We start from the raw sequence: 19522 nt of genomic DNA, 5'->3' as shown, positions 1-19522 counted from the left end.
TTTCTGATATATGTAATTATTGTGTTTTAATGTTTGTGTTGTTTCTTAAAGCTAAGCAGTGTTATATACGTAGCAAAGAGTTTTAAAATAAAATTGTGTTGTATAAATTAAGTGTGTAATCATTGTGAAATCGTGTAATCAGTTAACTACTCCCCTAGCCAGTGCATCAAAACGAATCAGTAAATTGTGTGGGATTTTCTCTATTCCATAACCCACTGTAGACACACAGCTGGAGGGCTCCTTTTTCTCATTCCCCACACTGCCCCACACGTATAAGAAGCTCGGGATTTCCTTGTCTTCCTCCCCATCAACAAGGCTAAGGCCAACCTTAATTCTAACAACAACTTCCAACTCCCAAACCCAGGAACTACCTAGTCAGCAGCATGATCAAGGCACACTGCTGTCTCAGTTCTCTTCCTTGCACCAGACATTCCCCATAGTAGATTCCCATGGGTTCTACTTCCATCTTAGACTGCAATTACTTCTATAAACACGACTCTGATGCTATAGGAAAGCCAATGCATCTATAATGGTGTTTCATTGACCTTACCTGCTTACTGTCCTGTTCACTTATTTTTGGATGACTCTCACCTGGCAGGCTTTTTTGTTTTGCCTGAAACAAAGAAAAACTTTGGTAAAATATAATCTTAATAAGCAGATGGTGTCAGTAACTGCTTACTGGGAGCAGGTCCAGCACCAGTCTGATCTTTACAGCTGGAAGAGGATGTTCATAGTTCTGTCATTTTAATCCTACAAAGGGAGTTATACCAGCGCTATCTTTACCCTGATTTTGACCTTGCCTTCTCATATGCTGTTGCCTTAGCCAATTCTAATGTCGGGAGAGGAAACCTTCACCCTGCACCTACCTCCATGGCCTTAATGTTGGACTAAATATATTTGGAGAGGAGAACATTACTATCTGGCTAAGAAAGGGTGCCAACTTTGGCCAGAAGTGACAAGCATGCTACCACCTACCTGCACATGCCCATGCCCAAGCCAAAGCAGTTTTCCTTCCTCTCTGTCCTATTCAGCCTGTTTGTAATCTGCATTTGTCTGTATACCAATCTCAGTTAAGATAGGAAATAGTTTGGCTGCAACCTATACATTTTTTTCCATTATTAATATTGTTATCATGAGCTTTTCGCTACCGCAACTTAAGTGAAGTATAAGAAGCAAGGCTGATTTTGAAAGTTACATTTTCCTTGTGGCATAAAACGAGCATCGAGCATCGTACAAAAGCATGAGGCTTAAAAGTAATTTCAAAAGGAGCCCCGTAACCAAAAAGAAGTCGCAGGACTTCCTCAAGAAGTAACCCAGGAATCGATATTAAAAAACTCAAGTGTGGTGAAAGCTGAGGCAAGGAGGACATGCTGTGCTAAGCTGGGAGGGGGCGGAGAACTAGAGATTCAGTGGTTAACAAAGTAGAGGAGGGAGAAAAATTGTGCGTTTTAGCTGCTTCAAACCTCAGACAAGGGCTAAGGTAAAGTAATAAGGAGTAAGAATGAATAAAGAGATGGTCATAGGAAACAAAACATCTGACAGTTCAAAATGAGCATTATTTAATAACCACAAAATTGACCTTGCTGTGGTTCTTGCAGCTAGCCTAAAAATAAGGATCAAAAGTAAGGAAGAGGAGGGCAGCCACAGGCACACTAATCATGTCTGTCGTTTTACAAAAGGAGAGTTGGTAAGGTCCACGGCAGACATCACATACACTCAAATGGGACAAACTCCTGGTATTCATTGCAGACTTCATTTAGAATCAATGTGCTTGAATGCCGGAGTGGTTTCCCCGTGTACCAATAAATGGCAGTCACACAGCAGCAAAGTCTCCTATTAGCAATGCCAACAGTTTCTATGTTGCGAGTTTCTCCTTTCCTGTTCCATTGAAGAAACAGCCTTTTTCCCTAACACTTCAATCATTTGAAATAAGTTGGCCTACCAGATATTTTCACTTAAAATATTACCTTGTTCAGGGTTGTATACTGAGGACTAGTATGTGCTAAAGACACTATCTTTAGTAATATTTTGTAGCAAGGATAAAATTAAACAAAATGAACAAGGATTTTTAAAAAATTAATCTTAAATAAAAAACATGTTGAATATTTTAAAGCCTACAAAGTAATTTTTACACAAGTCTGATGGTGGAATAAATCAAATATTACTTGAATGCATTATATGTTTTTACATATGACACTGGTTGTCATCACATTTAACACATCTGTGTTTTAACTTTGTAACCAACCTGATGGCTTCTACACTAAAAATCTACCTTCCTTGCTATTACTGAATAATTCTAGTAGTATGAAATTTAGAATAAAGATAAAATTCAATCCTATGAACTCTTAGTTGGATAATATTTTTCTGCATTTTTAAAGGCAAATGGGCTTGGAAAATGTTTCAGCTTTTACATCTGGAATTGTCCTTTTTAATATGTTAACCTCTTCTATGAAGAGCTGTTTAGCTCAAAAACATGACTGTTAGCAGAGAAGTCATCTTGACATGCTTGATATTAAGTAATCAAAACTTATCTCAGACATGTAACAAACGGATCTGCTAAAGAATCTAATTTATTTAAGATTTTATTTGTACTTCTACATACCTGATCCTCTCGTTCAAAGCCTGGTGCTTTTGGATAGTTAGAAGTTGGTGAGGAAACACCTGATGGGCTAGACTCAGAACACAACGCACCATTTGCTAATGGTCTCTGCCTACAAAGGGGCCCAACAGGTGACAAAGAACTACTGCTACCAGAGCTTGATGCTACAGTTGGAATTGAGGAACAGGAAATCTGCAGAGAGAAAACAGTGTTTGTCCAATATACTTTGCTCCACTATATTTTTAATGGTTATTTCTTACTATATTCCTTCTCATTATGTATACACACATTTAAACTGGAAAAAAATAACTTCACTTAAAAAAAATTAAATTAATGGTTGCAATAGCACACACTACTAGCCAGACTCTCGACGGGTGAGAGCTGGTACAGAGTCCGTTAAATACTTGAAGATCTGGTCTTGTAACTCTGACTTTTCTGTGAAACAATCTCAGTTCAAGGATTTTTCTAGTTGGCCTAGTTCAAATGTCTTGAAACTATGACCCTGAAATAGATGCATGCAATACCCACTAATGTTAATGATATACAACCATGTTGTTCACATTAACTGTATCTCCTCCTGAATTGCTTTAATAATTCATACAGCAGAAAGAAACTCAGGTCTGTTTCTACTGGGCCCTAGCTCTACGTGTTCATTTCACGATGTAGTGAAACACACTTGCATGCAAAGATAACTTCATTCAGTGCACACTGTTTACAAGAAGCGGACATTATCTTGTTGCACAATACATGTTTTCACTTATCCGTACTTTTATTTTTCAAGCTCTATTTTTAATAAGCTTTATACAGTGTGCATTACTTTTTGCAGAGAACTTGTAAGCCAAGTCTGGACACCTAACATGAAACAGAACAAAGTAATTTACTGCTAAAAACAGGCACTTTTTTATGCATCTGACACTAAATTCAATGCATGTCACTTCTAAAAGCAATTCTTGTTTCTTTCCCCCCATGAAAAAGTTTAAACTCAATTTAACATCATTGCTTGTACCCAGAACAGACTCTCTGTTCTCATGGTTTTCTCCCAAATCACTCATTTGGCATGCTTTTACTAAAGTTTAGTAAGCTCCATGCTCTCGTCCTACCTTTTTAATGCTACATTCTGTGCTTGTGGACCTACACACAAAAATATGCAACTAGCAATTAGTTTTGTAAAGTATTAGAGGGTATACGAGTATTTCAAAGGACCAATAAACACCAGGAATAAAGAAAAAAAACAACAAAATGATCTGTTTCCTGCCCCATAACACTACTAAGAACCCTAACCCGACCCTCTAACCCTAACACAACACCCTAACCCTGACACCCAACACCCTAGACCCTACCCCCTGACCCATACCCCCAACCCCTGCCCTTTGCCCTGACTTGAACTATCCACCTAGCTGCCACACTCAGCCCAACACACATCCACCTAAACTCCTACTCCACCTTCCCCCTGCCCCTTAGAAGCCAGCCTACAAACCAAACAACAACTCATACCCAAAACACAACCCTAAAAACACCAAACCTTCCCTCAGCAAAACACAATAACACCTTTTCCAACTGTCATGGACAGGAAGCCTTAGCACCAGGATTTCACTTAGGGTTAGGGTCCACAACACAAGTAATATTACAAGTTCAAGTCCCAGTAAGGACAACTATTAACAGCTCACACTTGTCATAACCAAATGAGTTGAGTGCCCCTGTCACAATAGAACTGCCCTGAATAACCGCAGTTACTTTCAAATTTGGTACGTTCTGCCTCATTAGCTATTCCTACCTGGCAGCCTGTTATTGGCTACTCTAAACGTATAAAAATCCGTGCAGCTTCCGCCCAGGTCGGAGAGCTCTGAGCACGTGGTAGAGTATGAGAACTTTGCCACGTGGCAGAGAAAAGCTGGCGGACTGATCACCCACCAACATCTCCCCATCACCGTCTGTTCCCGACGTATCCTGCATGCTCGTTTCTGTCTACAAACTCGCCAGTTCATTCTGTTGCCAGTTACTTGTAACTACGCAAGCAACTCGTTACCTGTAACTACATAAGCAACCTTACCACCTGCGTCGCGACCACCAGCAGTGTAAGTAAAGTAAAAGTTATTTTGCAACCAATACGCTGTGTCCCGCCTCTCCATCCACCAGCCCGCCTGACGGCCGAGTAATCAGCGATCCTCCTCAAGTCGGCTCCGGCCGTCTGAGACAACACTCAGGTTACCCTTTCAGATTCAAGCAACACCAACACTTACAGGCTTGTGTTACACTTCAGATTAAGTGTCTCTGGGACCTGGACTCTAAACCAACTGATCTGCATCTATGTATGTTCCTATCTGTACGTAAGTGGTATGTATGTAAGTTCAGTATCATGATATGTATGTGCTTGCTGTACATGGGATACCTGGAAAAAGTAAAGGTAAGACAGTACAAGTGCAACAACTTAAACTCACTAGCATGCAGAATAGAACTGGTAAACTAGAGCTCCCTAGTCTGAACAACTGAGGCTAACCAGTAATGACGGCTTAATTGATCTCAATTACTTAAAAGGCAATGCCCAAAGCCTACAGAACAGGAAAGCACCCCAGCACAGAGCAAGCAACTACAACCAGAGCTACAGCACAACTGAAAAGGTACCTGCTTCACATGGACACTGGGACTAAGGGAAAATCTGTCTCTTAACCAGGAGCTCTGGGTATGGAAAAGACACACGATGGCTCTGCACCACCTACGAATATTACGCATTACAGCAGTAGGTGCTCCAAGCTGGAGCATTTTCCAGCACCACAACCCTAACCACAGCAGCTGCAAACAGGCAGCAGGTGGAAGCTAGAAACATACAAATGCACACCACAATTACAGTTAGACCGAAGGCTAGGGTTAGGGAACAGGTCCACAAATGACTCCAAGACCACTTAGGGTTAGGCCAAGTGCAAGACTTAAAGAACAGATTCAGAACGGAATCCAGGTACAATTACGGTTACACCAACTGCTATGGTTAGGGAACATATTCAGAAATGAATCCAGCCCCAGTTAGGGTTACGCCCAGTGCTACGCAGACAGAACAGGTCCACAAATGAATCCAAGTCCAGTTAGGCTTAGACCTAGTGCTAGGGTTACGGAACAGACTCAGAAATGAATCCAGCCCAGTTAGGGTTAGACCAAGTGCTAGGTGGACAGAACAGGTAGACCCATGAATCCAAGGCCAGTTACGATAAGGCCAAGTGCTAGGTGGACAGCAAGGGTCCACAAATCAATTCCAGCTCCACATAGGCTTACACCAAATGCTTGGGTTAGGAAACAGATTTAGAAATCAATCCACACCCAGTTAGCTTTACACCAACTGCTAGGGTGGGGAAACAGATTCAGAAATGAATCCAGGCTCAGTTAGATTTAGGCCAAGTGCTACGCAGACAGAACAGGCCCACAAATGAATCCAGGGCCAGTTAGGGCTACAGCGAGTGCTAGGGTTACGGAACGGGTCCACAAACACATCCGGGTCCAGTTAGGGTTAGGCCAAGTGCTAGAGTTAGGGAACAGATTCAGAAATGAATTGAGATACAGTTAGGGTTACGCCAAATTCTAGGGTTAGGGAACGTATTCAAAAATCAATCCAGGCCCAGTTAGAGTTAGCGCAAGTGCTAGGGGGACAGAACGGGTCCACAAATGTATCCAAGTCCAGTTAGGGTTACACCAACTGGTAGGGTTAGGGAACAGATTCAGAAATGAATCCAGGGCCAGTTAGGGTTACGCCGAGTGCTCGGGTTAGGGAACGGTTGCATAAACAAATCCAGGCCCAATTACGGTTAGGCCAAGTGCTAGGGTTAGGGAACAGATTCAGAAATGAATCCGGATACAGGTAGGGTTACGCCAAATTCTAGGGTTAGAGAACTTATTCAGAAATTAATCCGGGCCCAGTTAGGGTTACGCCGAGTGCTAGGGTTAGGGAACGGATTCAGAAACGAATCCAGGCCCAGTTAGAGTTCGGCCAAGTGCTAGGGGGACAGAACGGGTCCAGAAATGTATCCAAGTCCATTTACGGTTACACCAAGTGCTAGGTTTAGGGAACACATTCAGAAATGCATCCAGGGCCACTTAGGGTTACGCCAAGTGCTAGGCAGACAGAAGAGGTGCACCAATGAATCAAGGGCCACTTAGGGTTGCGCTAAGCACTACGGTTACGTACCAGTTTCACATGAGTCCGGGGCTGCTTAGGGTTACAGCAAGTGCTAGGTAGTCAGCAAGGGTCCACAAATGAATCCAGGTCCACGTAGGGTTGCACCAAGTGCTTGAGTTATGAAACATTCAGAAATGAATCCAGGCGTAGTTAGGGTTAGGCCAAGTGCTAGGGAGACAAAAGAGGTCCAACAAATGAATCCAGGGCCAGGTAGGGTTACACCGAGTGCTAGGGTTAGGGAACAGGTCCACAGACGAATCCGGACCCAGTTAGGCTTAGGCTGAGTGCTAGGGTTAGGGAACAGATTCAGAAACGTATCCATGTGTAGTTACGGTTACACTGACTGTTACGGTTAGGGAACGTATTCAGAAATGAGTCCGGGCCCAGTTAGGGTTAGGCCGAGTGCTAGGGGGACAGAACAGGTCCACTATTGTATCCAAGTCCAGTTAGGGTTACACCGAGTGCTACAGTTAGGGAACAGATGCAGAAATGCATCCAGGGCCACTTAGGGTTACTCCATATGCTAGTCAGACAGAACAGGTACACCAATGAATCCGGGGCCAGTTACGGTTAGGCCGAGTGCTAGGGTTAGGAAACAGATTAAAAAACGAATCCAGGGCCACTTAGGGTTGCGCTAAGTGCTAGGGTGACAGATCGGATTCACAAATGAATCTGGGGCCAATTAGGGTTACAACAAGTGCTAGGTGGACAGCAAGGGTCCACAAATGAATCCAGCTCCACATATGGTTACACCAAGTGCTTCGGTTAGAATACAGATTCACAAATGAATGCAGGCCCAGTTAGCTTTACACCAACTGCTAGGGTGGGAGAACAGATTCAGAAATAAATCCAGGCTCAGTTAGCGTTAGGCCAAGTGCTAGGCACACAGAACAGGTCCACAAATGAATCCAGGGCCAGGTAGGGTTACAGCGAGTGCTAGGGTTACAGAACGGGTCCACAAACAAATCTGGGTCCAGTCAGGGTTACGCCGAGTGCTAGAGTTAGGGAATGGATTCAGAAATGAATCGAGATACAGTTAGGGTTACACCAAATTCTACGGTTAGGGAACAGATTCAGAAATTAATCCGGGCCCAGTTAGGGTTATGCTGAGTGCGAGGGTTAGGGAACGGGTCCAGAAACAAATCCAGGCCCATTTAGGGTTAGGCCGAGTGCTAGGGTTAGGGAACAGATTCAGAAATGAATCCAGATACAGGTAGGGTTACACCAAATTCTAGGGTTAGGGAACGTATTCAGAAATTTATCCGGGCCCAGTTAGGGTTATGCGAAGTGCTAGGGTTAGTGAACAGGTCCACAAATGAATCCAGGCCCAATTAGGGTTAGACCGAGTGCTAGGGTTAGGGAACGGATTCAGAAATGAATATAGGTCTAGTTAGGGTTACACGAAGTGCTAGGGGGACAGAACGGGTCCAGAAATGTATCCAAGTCCAGTTGCAGTTACACCAAGTGCTAAGGTTAGGGAACACATTCAGAAATGCATCCAGGGCCACTTAGGGTTACGCCAAGTGCTAGGCAGACAGAACAGGTGCACCAATGAATCCAGAGCCACTTAGGGTTACGCCAACTGCTAGGGTGAGGGACTGGATGCACAGATGAATCCAGGGCCGGTTAGGGTTACACCAAGTGCTAGGTGGACAGCAAGGGTCCACAAATGAATCCAGGTCCACATAGGGTTACACCAAGTGCTTGGGTTAGGAAACAGATCCAGAAATGAATCCAGGTGCAGTTAGGGTTACGCAGAGTGCTACGGTTAGGGAACGGGTCCACAAACGCATCTGGGCCCAGTTAGGCTTAGGCCGAGTGCTAGAGGGACAGAACAGGTACAAAAATGTATCCAACTCCAGTTAGGGTTACACCGAGTGCTAGGGTTAGGGAACAGGTTCAGAAATACATCCAGAGCCACTTAGGGTTACGCCACATGCTAAGCAGACAGAACAGGTGCACCAATGACTCCAGGGCCAGTTACGGTTAGGCCGAGTGCTAGGGTTAGAGAACAAATTCAGCAATGAATCCGTGTCCAGGTAGGGGTAACGCTCTGGAAGAAACAAGCATCACTCTGTTATTCAGTCACAAAGTTGTCAGACACCCTTGTTCACAAGCAGCTGCAGCGGGGAGGCAGTGAACATGTCCACCACAGAAAATCAAAGCAAACCTTTTATACGTTTCAATGTCATGTCACTTGACAAACGATATAATAAAGGAGAACAGAGAACTAGCTGGAATCTAGAACCTGGAAACGCAGGAAAATTATGGGTTGACCCACTAACCTCATAGGTCTGCTCAGTCGTTATGGAAAATTCCACAAAGCACTTCTTAGAACCATATTAAGGCCTGGGGTTTTCTTCTACATTGCCCCGTTCTTGTACTTATAGTACAACTGATAAGATTTGTAACCATGTGTTGGCTGACAAACTGCAAAATGGGCCAATGTGAGAACATTCTGATTTATGCATCCTGCGAGGCACAGTGACACCTGTTCTTAGCTAGAGTATCTTTCAATGCTCCCTTCAGAACAATTGACAGACTAATCTCAATTGACCCAGTATCACATTAGACACAACTGTTGCACCTTTGGTGGGATGTACTAAGGTGCCAATTGCATAGCAACAAGAGGAACACTTGTAGAAAGAGAATAAACCCCAGGACCATGATTGCACTATAAAATAATTTGGCCCCAAATGTGCCAAACCAGTCACAAACACTCCATTGATCAGTTTGATGAAGTTTAGCGGCTTCTTTCTCAATAATTTCGGCCAGGTTCTCAATAGCACTAGAAGCATCTGGTATATACACGTATCAAGTCTGGATATTATTCATTGGGGTCAGAGATGATATCTTCGATCGTCAACTGGTGAATCTGGCCAGGCTGAAGTGTTGGGTTCAGGGGAGAGGTTACTAGCACTTGCACCCTGATGCTCCTCATTTGCCGGACTGAGGTCTTGACGCTCTTTGTCCTTGGCCTCAGGGAAAGGTCTTAGCCCAGGTTGCAATTCAACTGTTTCAGGGTCCAATAGAGGTGATACCTTTTTACAGTGCTACTCCACGTCCAGTGACCTTGGCAACAAACAGCAGTGTTAGTAGTCCAAAGCACCTGGAACAGTCCGTTCCATGTCAGCTCAAGCACATTTTTCAAACGATGGACCTTTACATACACCCAATCACCTGGTTTGAGGTTGTGATGGGGAACATCTGGTGGTTGACGTAAAGCTTCTTGGACCTGCGAATGAACAGACCTGACACACTTCAGTAATGCTTGACAATACTATAACACAAGATCATCAGCTAAATGGATGTTAATCTCAGGAGGTATGGAACACAAACCACCACTTACCTGGACAATTACCATGGATGGGGAAAGGATAAACCTGTCCGTGGGGTCACAAGGTTCCACTTGGGCCCCCTTGCTTTCAAGTCTGCCTTTCTAGACAGCCTTGGGGCGGCTAGACCCAACCTTAGTCTCAGACCTGGTCAGCGACTCATATTCGTTCACACAAAGGAACTTTTGCACTAAGGCACAGCACTCAGCAATATTTATTTAGTCCCAGCCTTGGTCAGCAATACCAGGGAAAACACCCACACTATTCCCCAGCTTTCTATATTCCTTACTCTAGACTTTCTTGTTACCCTTTTAATTTTAAACCACTTTCATACATACAAACAAGGCAGGCAGTCTAAAGATTGTTTCAGAAGTTAAGAAGACATAAGCTCGAGCTGGTTTCCCGACCCGCACAGACAGTCCTCCACCAATAACCCCTTTAGAGATTTCAAAAGGGCTCTTACCATGATTTGGTGACTGGGGATTCAGAGGGAAACAGTCCACAAGGATCTCGGTACTCACAGCCAGGCATTGCCATCCGACTCACAGCACCAAGAATAGCGGAATAAACAAACGTCACTGCTCTTTACTCACAAAGTTGTCAGAGACCTTTGTTTACAAGCAGCTGCAGGAGGGAGGCACTGAGCCTGTCCACCACATACAATCAAAGCAAACCTTTTATACGTTTCAATTGCAGGTCACATGACAAAAGATATACTAAGTTGAACAAAGAACTAGCTGGAACAAAGAACCTGCAAATGCGGCAAACTGCAAACCTGGGAAAATTATGGGCTGACCTATTGACAACATAGGTCTGCTCAGTGGTTAAGGAACATTCCACAAAACACTCCTGACAAACATATTAAGGCCTGGGGTTTTCTTCTCCAACAGCACCAAGTCCTAGGGGGACAGCGCAAGTCCACCCATGAATCCAGGTCCACTTAGGGTTACGCTGCGTGCTATGGTTACGGAACAGGTCCACAAAGGAATCCACGTCCAGTTAGTCTTACGCCAAATGCTAGGGTTGGGGAATGGATTCAGAAACAAATCCGGGGCCAGTTAGGGTTACGCTGAGTGGTAGGGTTGGGGAACAGATTCAGAAATGAATCCAGGCCCAGTTGGGGTTACGCCGAGTGCTAGCGGGGACAGAACGGGTCCACAAACAAATCCGGGGCCAGTTACGGTTATGCAGACTACTAGCGTTAGGGAACATATTCAGAAATGAATGCAGGCCCAGTTAGGGTTACATCGAGTGCTAGAGTTAGGGAATGGATTCACAAATAAATCCGAGTCCAGTTAGGCTTACGCCGAGTGCTGGGGTTAGGGAATGGATTCAGAAATGAACCTGGGGCCAGTTAGGGTTAGGGCAAGTGCTACAGTTAGGCCATGGATTCAGAAATGAATCCAAGGCCAGTTAGGGTTAGGCCAAGTGCTAGGGAGACAGAACAGAGCCACAAATACATCCAGGGCCAGTTAGGCTAAGGCTGAGTGCTAGGGGGACAGAACGGGTCCACAAGTGAATCCGAGTCCATTTAGTGTTAGGCCAAGTGCTAGGGTTAGGCAGCATATTCACAAATGAATCCAGGGCCAGTTAGGGTTACGCCGAGTGCTAGGGTTAGGGAACGGAGTCAGAAATGAATCCGGGCAGGTTACGGTTACACCGAGTGCTAGGGTTAGGGAACATATTCAGAAACAAATCCAGATCGAGTTAGGGTTACACCAAGTGTTAGGGAATGGATTCAAAAATGAATCTGCGCCCCGTTAGAGTTAGGCCAAGTGGTAGGGTTAGGGAATGGATTCAGAAACGAATTCAGGGCCACTTAGGGTTAGGCCAATTGCTAGGGTTAGGGAACAGATTCAGAAATTAATTTCAGGCCAGTTAGGGTTAGGCCAAGTGCTAGGGGTAGACAACAGATTCAGAAACAAATCCAAGTCCAGTTACCGTTACGATGAGTGCAATGGTTAGGGAACACATTCAGAAACAAATCCGGGCCCAGTTATGGTTACACCGAGTGCTACAGTTAGGGAACATATTCAGAAACGAATCCAGATCGAGCTAGGGTTACGCCAAATGCTAGGGTTAGGGAACAGATTCAGAAATGACTTCGGAGCCAGTTACGGTTATACCAAGTGCTAGGGTTAGGGAATGGATTCCAAGATTAATCCAGGCCCCATTAGGGTTAGGCCAAGCGCTACGGTTAGGGAACAGGTCCACAAATGAATCCGGGGCCAGTTAGGGTCAGGCCGAGTGCTAGGGTCAGGGAACAGTTTCAGAAATGAATTCAGGCCCAGTTAGGGTTACGCCAAGTGCTAGGATTAGGAAACAGATTCAGAAATTAATTCGGGGCCAGTTAGGGTTAGGCGAAGTGCTAGAGGCACAGAACAGGCCCACGTATAAGTCCAGGGCCAGTTAGGGTTAGGCCGAGGGCTAGTGGGGCAGAACAGGTCCGCAAATGAATCCAAGTCAAGGCAAAGGGCTAGGGTTAGGGAACAGATTGAAATGAATTCAAGTACACTTATGGTTACACCGAATCCTACGGTTACAACACAGATGCAGAACTGAATCTGGGGCCAGTTAGGGTTACGCTGAGTGCCAGGGTTAGGGAACAGACTCATAAACAAATCCAGGGTTTGTTAGGCTTGTGTCAAGTGCTAGGGTTAGGGAACATGTTCACAAATTAATCCAGGGCCAGTTAGGGTTTGGCCGAGTGCTAGGGTTAGGGAACAGATTCAGAAAGGAATCTAGGGCTAGTTATGCTTAGGCCAAGTACTAGGGGTACAGAATGGGTCCACAAATAAATCCAGGTTCAGGTGTGCTTTAGGGTCAGACAACGGGTCCACGTATGTATCTTAGTGTCGGTTAGGGTTGGGGTGCATGTTAGTTAGGGAATGGGTCCACAACTGGATCGGGCCGTCAGTTAGGGTTAGAGAATGGGTCTATAAATAAGCTCAGGTCTGGGTTAGGGTCAGGCAAAGGGTTACAGTTAGAGAACAGCTCCAGAGTTGAGTCTGGGTCTGGATTATGGTTGGGGAACCAGTTAGCATTACAAAATGGGTTCTTAAATGAATCTGGGGCCAGGTTACTGTTAAGGAATGGGTTCAGAAATGAGTCTGGTGTCGGTTCGGTGTACGGAATGGGTCCGCAAATTAATCCGGGTCCAGGTTAAGGTGAGGCAAAGGGTTAGGGAACAGGTTTGCCAATGAGTACTGGTGCGGGTTAGGGAAACGGTGCACAAATGAATCCGGGACTGGGTTCGGGTTAGGGACTGGGTGCCAACACACCTCACGGCATTCAATTCCTCCTGCTTCCGCCTCCATGGGCACTGCTCGGCTCCGCTCCCTGAACCCACATTCATTTCCCTCCACGCGGGGCAGGATCCTACGAGGGACAGAACAGGCAGTTCACCCCAAAGGGCACAAGTGAACAAAAGCAGGGACCGTCAGGTACAATTCCCACCCCACCCACCCAGCTCAAAGCTCCCCAAAGGGTGCCTGGCCAGGGCACACCCCTCCAGCCATGACAGAAGCCTCAGCCCTTAGAGACAACACTCGCCCAACCTGGCATAATTCTGCTCCTTCTCCAGCCCAGCCTCGTCCCCGATTGCCTTCCTCTCTGCACAGGCTACACGGGCACCTCCTGAGGGCACAGAGCTAACTTCACTACCAAACAGAAGGGCAAAGGACAAACAACTGCCCCACTGCAACACAATCCCACACTGCTCCAAGTAACATCTTACTCACCGCACGCTCTGCTCATGCACACAACTCCAGCAAAAGGGCAGAGGCCTTCCTTCCAGGTGACCCAGAAGTCACCATCGGTGCGCAGTCCCCTGTGTCCTCCACCTCCCAAAACGTTGTGGCTCTAGGTCGCTTTACCTCTACCTCGGCTCGCCTCCGCTCACGGTCCAAACATTGGCATCACCCCAAAACAACAAGCAATTATTACATGGAAGAGCACTCATCTCTCATTGTAGTGAAGTGAAGACCCCTCCCTTCCCCCCTCCTCCCCCCCCCAGCCCAGGGCTCCAGAAGCAGCACACCGCCAACCCCCCCAAACAAGGCAGGCAGGGTGCAGTCAAGCCCCTCCCCAAAGCAGGGCATCAATTTAGGTGCCAACATGGCCCTCTTTCCAGATCTGGGAAAAGCAAAGGAAGAATAAAAAGTGCTGCAGTGATTTAAAAAATCAAACTAGAAAGAAACACCAGTGACAAACCCGGAGAGACAGAACAAAGTGCAGTTCCCAGAACTGAAAGGAGGCCAGTGGCAGCACAGGCAGGGACACAAGCACCCGCTCCTCTGCCTCAGCACACAAGGCCAAGATCTGCACCCACATGCCAGGGGCAAACCCTGAAACCACCTATATACGCAAAGGCTATTTTCAGCCTTTACAAAGAACACGGACTTGCAGGGAGCTAAACCCAACCCAGGCTTACACCACCCAGCTCCGGCGCAACCCAGGAGGCCAAAACCCTGCTGGAAACGACAAGCTCAAGACACTATCTATCAGACATTAGGGGTTCCCCTCCTCACCCAAAAAAACCCCAGGGCAAACAATGCTCACCACCCCTCCCCACACACTCTAACCACACCCACCTTTAAGCATTGTTTTCCTTCCTCTTCCACCAGCATGGCACAGAACTCCCTGCATCCCTCTTCCCCCACAAGATACATACAGGCTTCTGGAAAAGGAACGGAAACATTGTCGGCCCAAAGAGGGGATACAAAGACACAAAGTCAGAGACGGTGAAAGCTCCTCTCCCATCCTCCAGCACACACATCCGGCCCCCCCTACTCCCCCTACTACCCCCCCTACTACCCGAGCTCTCAAAGGCTTGTCTGCGGCCTCCCGGAGCTGGATAGTCACAGGCACTCAAAACATGATGTATCACAGTAACCACCGTACACGCAGCGTGACCTGCAAAGATACACACACAACAGCTCCTGGAAACATGAAAGAACAAGTGGTCAGACAGGAAGACAAAGACATCGCACCGCTCCAAGGAAGCTCAAACCCACCGCAGGCTCCACACAGGCGACGTCACAGGGGCAGAGGCCTCACACCACACAAACTGGGAACTCAAGAGACAGCCGCCCATTTCATCCACTGCCATCTCTGCAGCTCTTCACCTCGTCTTCAGTGCCTGAAGCCTTGGCAAGGTGGCTCCTCTGCACACAGACACAGACAAAACACCGGAAGACACCTGCCACTGTGAACAACTCAGAGGCCTCACGGCACTGCAGGCACCAGACCCTCCCTGCCAAGACCTCACAGGCAACTCTTTATTTTTTAACCCCCCACCCATAGCTGCAAGGCTGCAGGCACACCCCCTCCGGGGTCTCCCCTTGCAAGCAAGGTAAGCAATTTAGATGTGCAAACACAGGTCTCCTGCAAGTTTCAGCAAGAGCAGAGAAAGGCTGCAGCAACTTGGAAGACAAGAAAAACAGAAATGCATACAGACACAGCACAAACCATTTCCAGCACCACTGGGAGAGCCCATGGCAAGACAGCCAGCTAGGCAGAGACACACACTATGTTCTGCCCCAGCAAACCCTAGACAGGGTCAGGCAAAGGGTTAGGGTTACGAAACAGGTCCACAAATGCATGGGTTAGGCAAAGGGTAACACTTAGGGAGCAGGTTCAGAGATGAATCTAGGTCTGCGTTAGGGTTAGGGAACAGTTCTACAACTGGATTGGGGTCCAGGTTAGGCTTAGGCAAACGGGTTAGGGTTCGGGAACAGGTCCACGAGGGGCTCAGGGGCCAGGTTAGGGTTAGGCACAGGGTTAAGGTTAGGGAACAGGTCCACAAGGGTATCGAGGTCCAGCTTAGGGTTAGGCACAGGGTTAGGGTTAGGGAACAGGTCCACGAGGGTATCAGGGTGCAGGTTAGGGTTAGGCACAGGTTTAGGGTTAGGGAACAGGTCCACGAGTGCATTGGGGTCTGGGTTACAGTTAGGCACAGGGTTAGGCTTAGGGAATGGGTCCACGAGGGGATCAGGGTCCAGGTTAGGGTTAGGCACAGGGTTAGGGAACAGGTCTATGAGTGCATCGGGGTCCAGGTTAGGGTTAGGCACCAGTCTAGGGTCAGGAAACGGGTCCACGAGTGCATCTGGGTCTGGGTTAGGGTTAGGCAGAGGGTTAAGTTTAGGGAATGGGGCCACAAGTGGATTAGGGTCCATGGTAGGGTTAGGCACAGGATTAGGGAATAGGTCCACGAGTGCATCGGGGTCCAGATTAGGTTTAGGTACAGGGTTAGGGTTAGGGAACGGGTCCACGAACGCATTGGGGTCTGGGTTATGGTTAGGTTCGATGGTAGGGTTAGGGAACGGGTGCACGAGTGCATTAGGGTCCTGGTTAGGGTTAGGCACAGGGTTAGGGTTAGGGAATGGGTCCACGAGTTCATCATGGTCCGGGTTAGGGTTAGCCAAGGGGTTACATTTAGGGAACAGGTTTAGAAGTGCATTGGGGTCTAGGTTAGGGTTAGGCACAGGTTTAGGGTTAGGGAACGGGTCCACGAGTGCATCAGGGTCCGGGTTAGGTTTACGCAGAGGGTTAGGGTTAGGGAATGGGTGCAGAAAGGCATTGGGGTGCAGGTTAGGGTTAGGCAAAGGGTTACGGTTAGGGAACAGGTGTACAAATGGATTGGGGTGCAGTTTAGGGTTAGTGTGTGGGAATGGGTGCAGGTTTGGGTTACAGTGAGGGTGTTGGAATAGGTCTAAATGTGTGGTCAGGTGTAGGATAGATTCAGGGTTAAAGTGCTGGAGTTGGTCTAAATGTTAACTATACTCTGGGTTATGTTGAGGTTCATGCTGTGGGAATGGCTCTAAATGTGAAATTACGTGTGGTTTGGGGTTAAGGGTAGGGTGTGGGAATGGGTAGAAAATGTGACTTTGGATGATGGTTAGGCTTATGTTGAGTGTTTGGGTGTTTCAATGGGTGCAAAACTGGCTGATAAACTGCCCACCTATTCACAACCACTCCAACTCCAACTGCCACTCCAAGCCAGACTCTAAGCAAAAAAAGAAAAACAAACCGAGAGCCCAGCACAGCACATCACAACACAAACTACAACAGCGAAAAGCAGACCACACCACCAAACTCCACACACAACCAACCCAAACACACACCACACACACACACTTCCAGACACACTGAAACCTCCACTCACCTCTACACTGGGCCTCCACTGGAGACCCTGACCCTGACCCTGACCCTACCCCTACCCCTACCCTATCTCAGTCCTAGTCCCAGCTGGGATGAATGAAGTAATAGGGAGAAATTATTGTTTCGGTGGAAGGGGGTCATTGTGTTTTCCCTACTTCCCCACTCCCAGGTACCTAGGCCCTACATTTCATCTTATTTGACATTTTGTATTTTGTGCATTTTATATTTCACCAACCAGTATTGTTTGTGTTGCTGTTTGTGTTTCTATTTTGTTAACCCTGTCTTTTGTCAACTGGATGAATATGTGTACGGTTGTAAGTGCCTAACCTTTATTGAATCCTGCCCCCTTGGGCCGTTGTAGTGTCCCCTATACCCCCTGGTTTATACATGTTATATTCCCACTACTGTTTTTCTCAGTAAAAGGTATATGGTTAAGACCCCATTGGTGGTCTTACTCTGCTCTATAGGGGAAGGAGGGTCTCTACACCTCCCACAGTGCTCATGCACCTGCTCTGATCCCTTCAATTAGAGAGGGGGTTGGGTAAATCTTGGAGTACCACCTGGGTTACATTTAAATTTCACATGTAGGTCCAGACAAGCTCGGTGCCCAGCACACAGGATCATCATAAAATTCTAGTTTATTAGACAGATGCAAAAGTCAGATCATAAACCTTGGGGCTGATCCTCTCAAATACACACACATTCGCGCACACACACTCACAGTAGCTAGCTATGAACACTAAGCACCGATCCGATGTCAAGATATATCTATCCCCAAGTTCTGGAGTCCGCCGTCAACGGCCGGGCGAGGCTTCTTTCCATTCAATGTTGGCTCAGAAGCAGGTTGCAGGCTGGTCCTTCTGGCTGGGCAGGCAGGGAGCTGGTCAGGTCAGAGAGGGCACCATTGGTGGTGGTGGTGCGGGGTCATGCTTCACTGCCTTTTATCCCTCTCTGGCAGACTTTGGTGACTCCCCAATTTTCCGGCTTACCCAGTCCAGGGGTTGTTGAACTTGTGGGCCATCCCCTTTGGTGGTTGCTGGATGGCAGCTGTCAGCTCTAGGGGTCAAGTCCACAGGTACGTGCAGTCTTGGGAACCCGTTGATAAAGTCTGATTAATTCACTGCTGTGATTACTTCAGACCAGGGCTTCTGTACCTTTTCACAGCGAAGTTTCAGGGACTTCCTGGCTTTGTATTGATCCTTTTCTCTCCTTAGCCTGTGGTTTCGTAGGTGTTACCTGCCGCCATTAGCAGCCTGCCACCCTGTCTAGCTACCCTGTTACACAATCAGCCAAGAGTCATTCAGGGACCATACAGAGAAGCTGAGGTTTGATTTCCACCCTTGCTAACATTGTTACATGGTACAACTCACTTTTAAACTTAAAGTACATTTGTTTCAAAGTTAAAGACCAGAGTATATAATACATAAAAGGGTGTCATGCCATGGCACGTACAACAAATGGACCAAATACAATGTGGAGGAGGGGGACATACTGATGCAGAACACTATTTTATATCCATAAAAGCATCTACAAACTATATTTTACTAAAAGTACACCTTATATTCTATAACAAAAATATAATAAAAGAAGAAGAGGGTGGAAGGAAGAAAAGGTAGAAAAAACAAAGCATCCCCAGAAGGAAACAAATATTGCAAAATGGGGCTTTCTGCCACATGGAGGGGCTTCACATGGGGGGGGGGAAGGTTTCTTGCTACACCCTTGCCCTGGCCCTGACCCTGACCCTGACCCTGACCCTCATGCTCGCCCTCGCCCTCGCCCTGACTCCTAACGCCTTTGCCTTGGGGCCGCCCGGGCCACGTCGCCTGAGCAGCCCAGGAACCAACCTTAGCGCCGCCACAACCTCGCGCGGGCCTCGCCCCTGTGCTGCGCCGCCACACCTCCTCCCGCCCGGGCCGGCCACTTCCGGCACAGCACGCGGGGACAAGCCCTTCTATGACCCAAAGTGACCAACAGGAAGTCTAGAGGCGAGAGACTACATCTCCCAGCGCGCCCTATAGTGAAAGATGGCCGACCGCAGTCTAGAGGTGGAAGACTACATCTCCCAGGGCACCCTATACTCCAAAATGGCCGCCCGGAAGTACAGAAGCGGAAGGCCACATCACCCAGAGGGCCCTGGGATAGGACAGCTGGTGTTCCGGCCTTGCGTTTCCGGGCGCCCCGCGTTCAATGGCGGGCTCCGCGAGCCGCCTGTGCCCCCGGGGCGCCTGTGCGGGTCTCGACGCCGGCCCAGGAGCTCGTCGGGCG

The 19522-nt window shown here is 47.3% G+C and overlaps 1 long non-coding RNA gene and 1 pseudogene across 2 annotated transcripts; both read right to left on the bottom strand.

Annotated features, from left to right (window-relative positions):
• The window catches only part of LOC132250426 (putative E3 ubiquitin-protein ligase UNKL), a 44741-nt pseudogene extending 30653 nt beyond the window's left edge, over window positions 1-14088 (bottom strand).
• Window positions 8921-13371, bottom strand: LOC132250427 (uncharacterized). Of its 2 annotated transcripts, XR_009462158.1 has the most exons (3): window positions 10560-13371; window positions 9942-9996; window positions 8921-9833 (listed from the first exon to the last, which is right to left on the bottom strand). It is a non-coding gene; the product is annotated as an uncharacterized LOC132250427 (long non-coding RNA). The 2 variants fall into 2 exon arrangements; XR_009462157.1 differs by having other exon boundaries at window positions 8921-9996.
• Window positions 14089-19522: the final 5434 nt, after the last annotated feature.

Source organism: Alligator mississippiensis, chromosome 4 (genome assembly GCF_030867095.1).
Source record: "Alligator mississippiensis isolate rAllMis1 chromosome 4, rAllMis1, whole genome shotgun sequence".
Lineage (NCBI taxonomy): Eukaryota > Metazoa > Chordata > Crocodylia > Alligatoridae > Alligator > Alligator mississippiensis.
The sequence above is the reverse complement of the archived record's forward strand: the minus strand, read 5'-3'. Positions and strand labels throughout refer to the sequence as shown.